Raw genomic sequence first — 13,863 nt, forward strand, 5'->3', positions numbered from 1 at the left:
AGTAGTGAAGAATTCAGCTGGTATTGCAGACCAACAGGCTGACTCTGGAGTCACATTTGTGTTTGGCCCCTCTTCACTGCCTCCCAAGCTCCTACTCCAAGTGGCCTACTATACGCCCTCAAGCTGCACAAGTCTCTTGGCACCAGACAGCCCTCTTAGGGAATTTAAGAGAAAAGTGGCTCAAATGGTGAGGATTAAAGGATAATGCCATCTTTCCCCAAATGTCTCCTCCTTTGAGCAGAAAGAACAAAGAAATTTTCAGTCCATTGCCTAAGCAAGTAACCAACCAGAGTAAGAAATTCCAGTGTCTCCTCCATTCTTTACATTTTTTTATATGAGAGAATGTTGAAAATTCTTCTTTCTGACCTGCTTGGGAGGGGGATGTAAAGAAGTTCCTAGGGAGAAGGACACTAGAGGGGATTGGGCTGGTGGAGAAAGTCTTTGGCATCTGAACTGGAGTTTCTCCACACCCCTTTTCTGTTAGGAGGTTGTTAAATTATTATTTGCTAAGTGCAACACATGGTGCCAGATGGTGAGCCATGGTTCCACAACAGAGCACAAGAGAAATTCAAACAGATATATTTATTCTCCCAATGAAAATGAAACACACAGTACTTCTGGAGGGGATATACAGCATGCCTTGAAGTGTCAAATGGGAGGTCAAGGCAGAGCAGGTAGGGTGTAAAGGGAGATGGGGTGGGGAAGGGGAAGAGAGAGAGATAAGGAAGGGGTAAAAAGAGGGTAAGGATCCATGGGTAGAAAGCTTTGGGGTTCTCAGGCTAGGGCTGGATTGGTCAACTGAAACAACAAGAATTTTGGTAACCCCCATGGGTATACATAATGGGTGCATAAGGCATTCAGGTGCCGGCAAGTAGGCAAGACTATTGATCACAAGGGTGATTCTATCAGGAAGTTACATTTGCTTGTCCCTCTGTAGGTTGCTATCTAGGACATGTACTTGCATGAGGCATCTATTCAAAGTTAAAGGTCTCTATAGGCCACTTGGCCAAACAAAATGGATGACAAGGCAATGATACCATCAAGTTTAGCTCAACTTGACACTTCTCTTTAGTAATCAGTTTACATGAACAGGGAAGAGTATATAGAGATGACTGATGGTGGTAGGGATTCTTCACCTGGGGTTCAAGTTCTGGAAAGCCTGGGGTACAAGTTCTTGGCACCAACTGTTTGTTGATAGCTCTCTTTAGATTGTGGACTACTTACCACCCTTTTAAACTGATGAATTTCAATAGAAAGGTATCATGAAGTTGAGCAGATAGAAGGTATTCAGAGGTGGGTAGAGAGGAATAGCATCCTCTTTAATTTGGAAGCCTCGGTAATGATGTAATACCTGGACCAAGTCTTATGAAATGTACTTCAGCGGCAAAAGAAGCTTGGAGAAAAGTATGTGCAGTGCAAAGAAAGGGAGGACTACATGAGCAGAGGGGACTGCCCAAGTGGGAGGACTATAAGCAGACTGGTGTGCATAGAGTCAAAAACACAAGGTGGGTGGCAATACTGAACCAGAGATCCTTAACCTCTCTGTAAATTCAGGATTATTTGTAACAAAGAGGGATGTTGACGATGCAAAGAAAGTCAAACGAACCCAAGCACTGTCAAAGGAAGCTATAGAGAGGTTAGCACCAAAACTGTAAGCTTCTCAGTGACCATGAGTTCTCCACCTAGCAACCATTTTGAGGGGCCAGAAGACCAGAAGGGTAAATAGTTTATAACTATCTCTGAGACTACCCCTCTGCCTTCAAAACCACAAGTCCCTCTCAAAAATTGAGAATTATAGAAGAAGGCAAATCATTAAATAAAAACTCATTTTTAAGTTCTTTGTCAAAATCACTGGTCATGATCTTCTTTGATGTTTAAGAGACTCACAAATAGATTCCATACAGACTTTTTTTTTGTCTTGGAAAGTCAGATTCTTTTTTTTCTCTGATATGACTGTAAGTGAAGACAATAACCATGCCTGGTCTGTTCACCAATGCATACTGAACCAGTACCAAGAACAATGTGTGGAGTACTGGCAATTGTGAATCATTTAGTGACTTTATATCCAAAAGAAAAATTCTTGATAATCTTGATAATGCCATTTAATAAAATTATTTTTTAAATATAATACATAGATGTTTTTTAAGTTTATTTATTTTGAGAGAGAGAGAGAGAGAGAGAATTGGGGAGGGACAGAGAGACAGGGTAAAAGAGAGAATCCCAAGCAGGCTCCGCACTGTCAGCTTAGAGCCCAGCATGGGGCTGCAAACCACACGAGATCATGATCTGAGCCAAAACCAGTAATCAAACGCCTAAATGATGGAGCCATCCAGGCGTCCCAATACGTAGTTCCCGTTAAAAGTGTATAGCCCATTTATTTATTCACCTGTTGATTGCACTTGAATTATTCAGAGTTTGAGGCTGTTAGGAACAAAGTTTCTATGAACATTCGTGTATAAGTTTTATGTGGATGTATGTTTTCATTTCTCTTGGGTAAATACCTAGGAGTGTAATTGCTCAGTGGTAGGGTAGTCTTATGTTTACTTTTGAAAGAAACTTCCAGGGCACCTGGGTGGCTCAGTCAGTTCAGCAGCTGACTTCCGCTCAGGTCATGATCTCAGAGTTCATGGGTTTGAGACCTACATCAGGCTCTGCACTGACAGCTCAGAACCTGGAGCCTGCTTAAGATTCTATGTCTCCCTTCCTCTCTGCCCGTACCCTCGCTTGTGCTCTCTCTCTTAAAAAACAAACAAACAAACAAACAAACAAACTAACTAACAAAAACCGCAACCATCACCAGAAAACAACCTACAAACCATTTCCCATTCCATTTTCAGGTTACCTTTCCACCAAATATGTTTGAATTCAAGTGGTTTCATATTATCACTGAATTTGATGGTGTGAGTCTTTTAATTTAGCCATTCTGGTGGGCATGCAATGGTAACTCAATGTAGCTTTTACTTGCATTTCTATGATGAATAATGACAATGAACACTTCTTTTCTGTGCTTATTAGTCATTCAAATATCTGTTCAAAACCTTTCCTCATTAAAAAGATTGGGCTTGGCTTCTTAGATTGAATATAACACCTGAATGTGAATTGTTTTTCAGATATACTTATTTGGTCTATTTTATCATAATGTGTTGCATCTTTTCATTTTTTCCGAAGAGTCTTTTGAGGAGAAGTTTTAAAATTTCAATTACAGCCCAATTTATCAATGTTTTTCTTTTATAATTTTTAATTTCTGAGATTGACTAGTCTCAGAAATAGTTGCAAGGTATTTTCTGTAACCTCTGGCCCCTCAAAGTTAGACTTTCAGCTCCAGTCATGGTGTAGTAATCCAAAGCAGGCCAACACGCCCACTCCAAGAAACAGAAAAGCCAGTTACCAAAGACCTATGTTTGAAGATATTGGGGAGCTACAGAACTAATAAGAATTAGATTATCTGGAACTCAGATGGGGGTTGGAGGGACTTCTGATGTGAGCTGAGAATCACTAGTCATTTTTTCTCCTGGGATATTAGCTGATACAGGCTAAAGACTGGCTAAGGCTTAATCCAGACAGAGAAATTCTACTTGAGCAAAGAGTAAACTTGAAAATTTTTTTGCGGGCACTAGATCCTGGCTGATGGATTGGAAATTTTAAGAGGCCCCAATGCCATTGGCTTTCCTCACAAGACATTTACTAAGTTCTGGACTGTACATGGGATGCTAGGAGAATAGACATAAGGACCATAAAGCATGAGCGAAATTTCCAGTAATCTTCATGTGCTTCCAAGACAAAGTAGAGAAAAGCTTTCTTGGCACATAAGCACTTTCTCTTTTCTAACTCTTGCCAAATTTTGAATCTTTGGCAATGGGATGTTCAAGAACTAAGCTCAAATCCCTTGAGACAGGCTTGAGTCTCCTGCTGTGTTCTAGGTCTAGAAATTCAGGGTTACAAACTAACATCATGCAGGCCACACCCCAGAAACAAGGATGAAGCAGAGAAGGATCAGATTTTATTCACAGTTTAGTCTAGTCCTGAACTAGCTCATGCTCTGCTTGGATTGAGAAAACAGGCTTTCCCCTACCTTCCAAACAGAGCAGAGGGTAACTCTCTTTCTGGGACAAGTGTCACTTGTAACTTCAAGGGTTATTTTAAATACAATGTCTGGCAGAATTCAAAAAGTACTAGACAGGCAATGCAGAATAAAAATGTGGCCAGTAATTAAAGAAACAAACAACAGAGGCAGGCCCACAGATGGCCCAGATAAGAGAAATACCAAATAATGATTTTATAATGGCCATGATAAGGGAAGATGGATAAAATGGAAGAAAAGAGTTACAATTTCAGCATAAATTATAAAAATCATCAAATATTGTAGAAATTAAAATAATTGAATTACACATAAACTGAACAGGCTTAACAGCAAATTAGAGATAGCAAAGATAAGAACAGTGAACTTGAAAATGACTCAATAAAAATTGTTCAAACTGAAGCCTAGAGAGAAAAGATAATTAAAAAGAAAGAGTTTAAGAGATGTGAGGGACACAGCTAAAAGTCTAAACATACATTTGGAGCCTTAGAAAGTATTAGAGGGACAGACAAGAATGGGTCAGAAATAACAGCTGAAGAAATGATGAGTAATTTTTCAAAAATGGTGAAAAACCTCATCTCAGTTTCTATAAGCTTAATGACTCCCAAACAAGCTAAAGAATATTCCACGACCTATTATTGTCAAATTGTTAAAAGCCAAAGGAAAAGAAAAAAATCTTGAAATCATCCAGAAACACACACACACACACACACACACACACACACACACACACACAGGGTACTTTTAGAAGACAAACTGTAAGACTAAGAGCTAACTTTTTTTTTTTTTACAATTTTTAAAAAGTTTTTATTTATTTACTTTGAGAGAGAGAAAGAGAACATGTGGAGGAGGGGCAGAGAGAGAAGGGGAACGGGATCAGAAGCAGTCTTTGTGCCGACAGCAGAGAGTCCTATGTGGGGCTCAAACTCACCAACTGTGAGATCATGACCTGAGCCGAAGTCAGATGCTTAACTGACTGAGCCACCCAGGTGCCTCAGAGCTGACTTTTTAATAGACACTACTAATCTTTAAGAAATGAGGAAAATGATAAAAAAAAAATAAAATAGAAACAAATGAGGAAAATGAGAACAACACTGATTAGCAACATTTCCAATTTGGCAAAATTTCTCAAATTCAAGGTGCTCAGGCCTTCCACTGAGCAATTCCATCTCTCCCTTTGATCACACATGTCTATGAGAGCAAGAAATGGAAAACAAACTATCATCAATAGGAGAATGAATAGTTTTATAAACCATGATATAAACACTCAACATTGGTAAATCTCAATAAGTTGCATCAACAAACGTACAATTACCCTGCACATATATATTTATATATATAACTTGTATATAAAATATTATGTCTTATATAATATATAATACATTACTATATTTTATGTTAATGTTATATTAACATATATCTACATAATTTATAGAGTACATACTTTGTATAATTTATATGAAATATAAATATTTTAAAATATGTTAATGTAAAATTAGACATATGAAATATGCATCATATAAATATATTTATAAAATCTATGTTTATATATAATGTAAAATGTCAGAATAGTTTGTAATGTTTATCAATATAAAATCTTCAGTCAAACTGTAAAAAACATACGTGGATCAGAGAGTAATTCATAAGGAAAGCTCAATTCTATATATATATTTTTTTAAGTTTATTTTTTTTTTTGAGAGACAGAGTGAGAGAGAGTGGGCAGAGAGAGAGAGAGAGAGAGAGAGAGAGAGAATATCTCAAGTAGGCTCTGTACTGTCAGTGCAAAGATCACTACCTGAGCCAAAATCAAGAGTTAGATGCTTAACAGACTGAAACACCCAGGTCCCCCTCTATCTTGTCTAATTCTTTAAAATAATGAAGAAATGAAATAACTCGACAATGATGACTGGTGGAACACAGGCCTTCTTTTTCTTTTTATTTATTCTTACCTGTATGTTTGAATGATCTCACTCTAACGTCATTTAAACATAATTAAGAAGCCTTAGAACACAGAGGAAATTAAACACGGTGTGTTTCCAGAGTTGTTTAAAATTTTTTTGATGTTGGAAGGGAATAGTATGACTTAGGGCGTTTCTAGTTCTTTGTGATGCCATCATAAACTCAGACCACTGCCTGTGTAGTGGAGCCATCCATACAAGTGAACTTGGCTGCAAAAATCATAAATAGTATTTCTGTTTCTACTTGATCTAAAAAGTAAGCACAAGTGTGAAATACTCAGATGAGAAAAAAAAATCTACCCAAATAAATCCCTTGAAAACTTATGGGTTGTTTGTTTATGTATTTATTTATGTATTTGTGCGTGTGTGTGTGTGTGTGTGTGTGTGTATAATGTTCCAGAATCTAGTTACTTTTTCCTTTGGGGTCTTTGTTATGAAAGGAAATTTCTTAGTATTTACTGCGTGACATTTCTGCACAGCTTATCAGCCAATGCCCTCTTTGCTCAGAAATGTTTAGGTATTACAAGAAAAGGCCGCTTACTGGGTGTCATAAAACCCATTTTCAGATGTGCTCTTTCCAGATGCCTTAGCTTAACCTGACTGCATGGGATTGTTTAGCATGATGGATGGTACCCTGTAACATCTGCAGGCTGCAATGATTATCTGAAGTTATGGTCAAAGCCAAGCCCCATACCAAAAAATGAGTAACTTGTATTCATGAAAGTGGTTTTACTTCTTGCACAAATGGCCAACAAGCTGTTATGCTAAAGGGTTTTGTGTATAAATTCATCAAGGGGAAAAGGTCACTTAAAAGAAAAAAACTCACCCTGTGAACTTGGAAATCTAAGTATGAGGGAGGGGTAAGAATTAAAATATACTATAAATCAAGCAGCTTTTGAATTTACCTTCCATGCTAATGACTTCTACAGTGCTCCTTATATCAATAGGGTTTCCAAAATTTAAATTATTGCCTCTCAAAGTTTTACGTAAAAGGTAGCTAGCTTACCTGTTTTAAATGAGCAGAGAGAAATTTTATCATTCATTTGTGATCTCTCAGGGACTGAGATTACATAAAGATTTTAATGATTTAAACAAGGAAATCAGATCAGATTATGCGGCATTTATCACACCTCTCAGCAAAAACAGACTAGAGGCACTTTACTTTTTCTTTCCTCCTCTTTTTTTCTCTGCCTAGGAAGAAAATTTTACTGTGAAAATTTATGGGTGAAGACATAAAGCTGCAACCTAAGCAGATGGCATGGTAGTTTGACCTTAACTTTCATTTTAAATCAAGCTCAGATCACTTGCATTCCAAAAAATAGTAAATTGCAATTTTTTTCCTGCTTTTAACAGTGAGTCACACATACATCTCTGAACAGTATCATTTCCTTGGGGCACAAGGACAAGTACGTATGGACTGCTATTTCCTTCTTGACTTTGAGAGCAGAATGGATGGCATCCTTATTATGGAAAGATCAACACCAAATGTCACCAGAAATCCATCAGAGAGGTACTTTCTACCTCATTGGGCCAGCCAAGCACTTCTTCCCATTAACAAATAACCAGTTGGACAATAAACACAGGGAAAGGAACCAGTGGACTTTACCAAACCGAAGGTAGACTGTATCAAATACAACAATGGGCTCTTTGATACCTTCAGTTGATGGTACCATATGAGGCAGAGATGAAGGAAAATGAATCGCTGCTGAAAGATACAAAATTATAAATAAGAAATTTGCTATAGGAACTTGAAAGATGCCTAGAACTTGAAAAGTCCTAGAATTTAATCTTCACATCTACTTCTCAAAAGCCTTGCAACGTGAATACACTTTGATCCAGCCACCTAATTCCTGATGGTCTTAGCAAGAACTGTTTTAATACATGTGCAAAGCTATGCATCCAAAGATTGCTTTCACAGCACTGGTTATGATACTGGAAGATGTGGACCAATCTGAATATCTACCAATAGAAGATAGATGAAATAAATTATGGCACAGCCATCCAACAGAGTATCATAGTTATAAAAATAATGCAGATCTTTATTTATAAGAAGCACATTATGAACTAAGTTCATAAAAACTAGGCTACCTAATAAAAAGTACAAAAATAAGTAAAATGCAAACCCATCTTTGTAAATATTTTCCCTCAATACAAAATCGTGGGGAGAATGGATTTTGATTTAAATAAGTCACAGGAGAAAGAGTCTAAGTACTTAGAACAAAATCTGTTTAGAAGAATAGAAGGAATCTTGGCCAGCACTTCACACCAAACACAAAAATCAATTCTAGATTGATAGTTGATCTAAATGTAAAAGATAAAACAATTAAGGTTTTAGAAAAATAAAACAGAGTATCTCCTGTCCTGGGGTAGTTCAAGATTTCTTGAGCAGAACACAAGAAGTACTTTTATAAAAGAAAAAAAGGTAATTTGCATTACATTTAAGGAACTTTATCAAAAGAATTTATCAAAAAATACCATTTAGAGGGTGAAAATGTAACCCACAAAATGGGGGAAGATATTCACAGAACATAAATAAGAGAAAAGACTAGCAACCTGAACCTACAAAGGTACTTGCTAGATCAATAAGGGAAAAAGCAGATTACCTAATACAAAATGAGACAAAACACATGAATAGGCAAATGGCAAAGAGAGAGAGATCAAAACATAAGAAAAGGTACTCAGCTTCAACAGTTATCAAAGACATTTAATCCCTAATGAGGCATTATTTCATACCATCAGAATGGCTAAACTAAAAAGAAAGATAATACTAAATATTAGTAAAGGTAGGGAATAATTGGAACTTTCATAGACTGCCAGAAAGTACAATTACTTTCAAAACTATCTCTATTTACTAAAGCTAAATATATGCCCATCCTATGACCCAGTGACTTACTTTTAGGTGTGCAACCAAAAGAAATGCATAAATTTGTGTATCCAAAGACTTGTAGTCAATATTCACAGTAGCACTAATCATAATCCCAAACCAGAAGCCATCCAAATGTCCACTCATAGTACAATGGATAAATACTGCCATAGCTATACAACAGAATCCAAGAAAGCAATGACAATAAATAAATGTAATGACATGGGAAAGTCTCAACATGATGTTGAACAAAAGAAGCCAGGCACAAAAGAACATAAATTGTAGGAGTTTGTTGAGGAAGAGTTCAGAAACAGGTGGAGAAAATCTCTGTTGCTAAAAATCAGTGGTTACCCGTTGGACAGTATCTCCTTGGATAAGCTTGGGCAGGCATTCTCGTGCTGATAATATTTTATTTCTTGATCTGAATCATGCTTGTAATGTACATTATATGAGTACATCCACTCAAAGAAAACAAAACTGCGCCCTGTACTTAGATTGTGTGCACTTTTCTGCTATGTATTTTGTACTCCTTTGAAATGTTTTTTTTTTTTTTAAAGTGGGTATAAAGGATTAAAATGTTGTACTGAAATACTGCTTCCCACAAACTTAAGTATTGTTAGTCCTAAGATAGCAGATTATATAGCTTACATGTTAGCATACACCAATTCAAAGAAAGCAAATGCAGCCCTTAGAAAAAAATAGAGACATGTTTGTTACTAAAGTCTTCATATTGAGGAGCGTGTCTACAGTGAGATCTAATGTACGTTCTCATTCTTGCCTTTTGTCAATTGGAAGCTCATCTGAGTATTTTTCAGCTTTCCACTTTATTTTTTCCCCCATAGATCCTTTTTCTTCAAGGAAACATTTGACATTTAAGATGATTTCATAAGTTGGGAAATACCAGATGACAGAGCATTACCAAAGAAATATAAAGCGATTAATGTCTCTCACCACATCCTGGCTTTCTTACATTTCTAGGTTTCTTTGCAGTTTTTAAGGGTGATGTCCTATATCCCAGAGGCAGCGCCTGAAATCTAATACTCTGCTCAGTGATTAGCTACATTAATTACTGGCCTGTGTCAGTATTCCAATGGGCAGCAGAGGAGGCTTTATGGTTCATCACATCAGGGGTCCAAGTACTGAGGAGTCTGAGAATGCAATTATGCAACAGATAATTCCAGCCAGCTAGAGGGCCAACGACCTCGATTATGACATATAAGAACAAAACTGCAGACAGGGATCTGTGGTTTGCCAAAATGGATAAATAATATTATATTTCCAAAAATGGCCAGTCAAATTTAGCCCTATAGAGAAAATGATGGTGCTGATGTAGAGATATTTTAAGTCATCTTTTCCTCCTTCTGCAACATTTTCATCTGTGAGCAATCAGAAAAGAAGGTGGTCACTCAAGCCAATATGTTTTGGTGTAGCTGATTAGAATTATCTAGCAAGCTTAATGGTCTGTGAGAAGCAAATTTGTATTTCAGGGTCTACTCGTCTGGCAAACATTTTAAGCACAGACTTTCTTTTTGACAGGAATTATTATACAAGAGAAAAAAACAACTTTCAAGTAAACACAGACTCAGGCTGAAGTTGTTATGTTCGAAGTCAGCAAGTCATTTCTTCACTTAGCCAGTATCTCATGTTCCTCTGATCCACAGGATCGTAACATACACAGGGATATCTTCAGAGTCTAGATATATGGCTATGCTGTAAAGTTAAATACAATGGCTATTTTTAAAATCACCTACTAAGGTCCAGATTCTTTGTGTACAGATTTCATTTAATTCTCAAACAAGTCTAAACTCACAATACTGGCAGGAGCAGGTTTAAAATGATTGCTCTCCATTACTGAGCGCTTACGCTATTCCATGTACTGTGTGAAGATATAATTTAATACACTCCAAAGGTGTGATATCTATTTTCCAGAGGACACTGTATTGGAATCCCATCATTAATGTGTTTAACTGCCATGGATTAAACTACAGCCCCTTGGCAAAACCAGAGAGGAAGAGCAAGAAGCCAGGAGAAGAGGCGGGAGTAGATGACTCTCCAAATGTGGGCGACTTTGCATTGCATTTACAGAAGGATCTCTTGTCCAGGAATTGGCGTCAAGAGGAAGATGCAGACTTGCCATTTCTTCCCCTCATCTGTTTCTTTGCTCTTCTCAGTGAGGGAGAACCATCCTGGGGAGAAGTCAAGTATTCAAAGATTCATTTATCCCCCCGACCCCCCACAAGACCACTGAAAGCAGAACGTCTTACTTTACAACTGAAGAAGCAGACATCTTCCAGTGCCTGGCAAGTGAAACAATTTTCATTTCAGGAGTAATTTTAGGGGCGCCTGGGTGGCTCGGTTGGTCAAACATCCAACTCTTGGTTTCAGCTCAGGTCACGATCTCAGTTTCTTGAGTTGGAGCCCCAAGTGGGAGTCTGCGCTCACAGGACAGTCAGAGCCTGCTCCGGATTCTCTCTCTCCCTCGCTCTCTGCCCCTTCTCGACTCGCACCCCTCTCTTTCAAAAATAAATGAACTTTTTAAAAAAAAGAATAATTTTGAATACCATTGAATTTGGCTTTATATTCTTACTCCAGAACTTCCCTATTAATCACTACTCCACCTCCAGCCCACCCCTACTCTCCTAGCAGGAAGATGCTAACCTACTCACTGTATAGTTTTGGTGCCCAGGTGTAGAAAGTTACCCAGTGGTGGCACTGAGACTCTAACCGATGATCCCCTTCAAACCCCGCAGGTACCACACCCTGCATCTCTAATATGAGGTCCTCCTCTAGCGGCACCATAGCTGAGGGCAACATGAGAGCAGTGGTTCTCCCAGTTAGCACGTATCCTCAGCCTTTGCTAGAGAGGGGTATGTCTCATCAGTTGTGGGCCAGGAGCGGGGGTAGTAGTTCTTAATGAGGAGGGCTCAGGAGAAGCTGGTGTGTGGGATAAAATGACGGCACGCTGAGGAACATGGAATTGATGATGCCATAATAAAGGTTATGAAACTAAAAAAAGATCTCATCATCTAAGGAACACAAACGTTACTTTGGATGTGCCCTTTCCAACCATCAAGGCACCCCCCCCCCACCCCACCCCAGAGATTCTGATTTTCCCTACCTCCAGGGGGCGATGTCTGAGCAGAGTCTGCTTTTCCTAATACAGCTAAAACGAATTTTCTATTGATCTAGTGATACCAGAATTTCAGGACACTGTCATTAAGGCAATGCTGCTAAGGAAAAAATCCTTGTGAGTGAAATCTTTCTTCACCACAAAAGTGTAAACCCAGGTAGTGAACAGAGGAGGCATGTCTGTTTTTCACCTGCCATGCGCTGTAATACACTGAGAGGTATTTCAAGGTGGACAGATTGCAGCTTGGAGTCAGGGGGTGTGAGATACAATTTAATACACTCCGAAGGGAGTGTTGGCACTGCTCTCTAGTACTGGGGTGGCACGGGGACGTTACTGAACCGCTCTCTGCCACTTTGGGCCCCATCATCCCAGCCTCTGCCTCCCTATTAAACGCCTCTCTGTGTATCTAAGTAAGGACATTTGCCACTGGAGTTAGATCCTGCTGGGGTAGCCTAGAATGATCTCATCTTGAGATCTTACTTTAATTATATCTGCAAATATATATATATATATTTATTTCCAGTAAGGTCATATTCACAGATTCTGAACACATTAGGACGTGAACACATATTTTAGGGGGCTAGCTTTCAACTCACTGCACAGCATATGTAACAGAGCCTTGAAAAAAAGTTCATTTGTTATCTCATTGAAAATTTTAATCATGAGGAATATGAGTAAACACCAGCAATCCAGTGAAGACTGCAACAGTTATAAGGAAGGTGGAGAGGAGGAAGGGGAGGGAGAGTTTGCATCATCTGTGGAGACAATGAGCAAAGCTTCATGGAACAAGTAAAAGCATAAACAGAGCTTGAAGGAAAGGTAGAATATTGAACCTTAGACTTCTTCTCTACTCTAACACCGATAGTAATTCCCATTATAGGCTTGCTCCGAGGATTAAGAGACGGAATCCATGTAAAGCAATTAACACATTGCGTGTTATATAGTTAGCATTTAATATTCATTTATAATAATTACAGTGAAATGTTGTTGCTCTTTCAAGACCAGCCAAATAAATCATCCCAATTGCTAATAACATTCCTTTTGCTGTGCTGAATGTTGTGCCCACTATACTTTTAAATGTTTCCTCTATTTTTCTTTCACACATAAACTGATTTTGATTATTCCTTCTGAAAGGTGTCAATCACTTCACAAGAGAAACACGGAAGGTAACATTTATGCTAGAATATTCTGCCACCTGCAGGTAATCACGGGTTGCTGCAATTTTCACAAACGAGCTGCATCTGCTAATATTAATTCATTGGCTTTTGAGGCAGGGGCCCTTGCTCAGAAGCCAGGAGGGCTCAGTAAGTATTTATCTTCTTGTTAGTATATTATTGTCAATGGACGCTAGTCAGCAACAATCCTTTAAATAAGACATTAAAAATATTTATGCTTTCCTCCCCTGCTCCTGTTGAATTTCAGAAAAGTCACCAACTCAGCTCTTAATAGACTGACCACCTAAATCAGTGGTTTTCAAAGCACTATTCTTGGATCAGCAGCAGTACCTGGGGCCTTGTTAGAAATGGACCACCCCAGCCTTGTGAATCGCAAATTCTGGGGATGGGGTTCAGGAATCTGTTTTGACAGCCTTGCCAGCTGGTTCTGATGCATGCAGTTCTAGAACCAGATGTCTGGGTGTGTAGATGTGGGGTTTCTACAGAATGGGTAGGATGGGGGACAAAAGGAAGCCGGGAGCCCACGGAAGGGAAGGTGAGGAGGAAAAAGCAGCAGAGAGAAAAGTCTGACCCAACTGCATGGCTTTATAAATGGGCAAACGCAAAGTATGTACTTCTGATAAAAACAGATCTTATGTATTAGCAACAGTAGGACCTGA

This window comes from Panthera leo, chromosome A2 (genome assembly GCF_018350215.1).
Source record: "Panthera leo isolate Ple1 chromosome A2, P.leo_Ple1_pat1.1, whole genome shotgun sequence".
NCBI classification, from domain to species: domain Eukaryota; kingdom Metazoa; phylum Chordata; class Mammalia; order Carnivora; family Felidae; genus Panthera; species Panthera leo.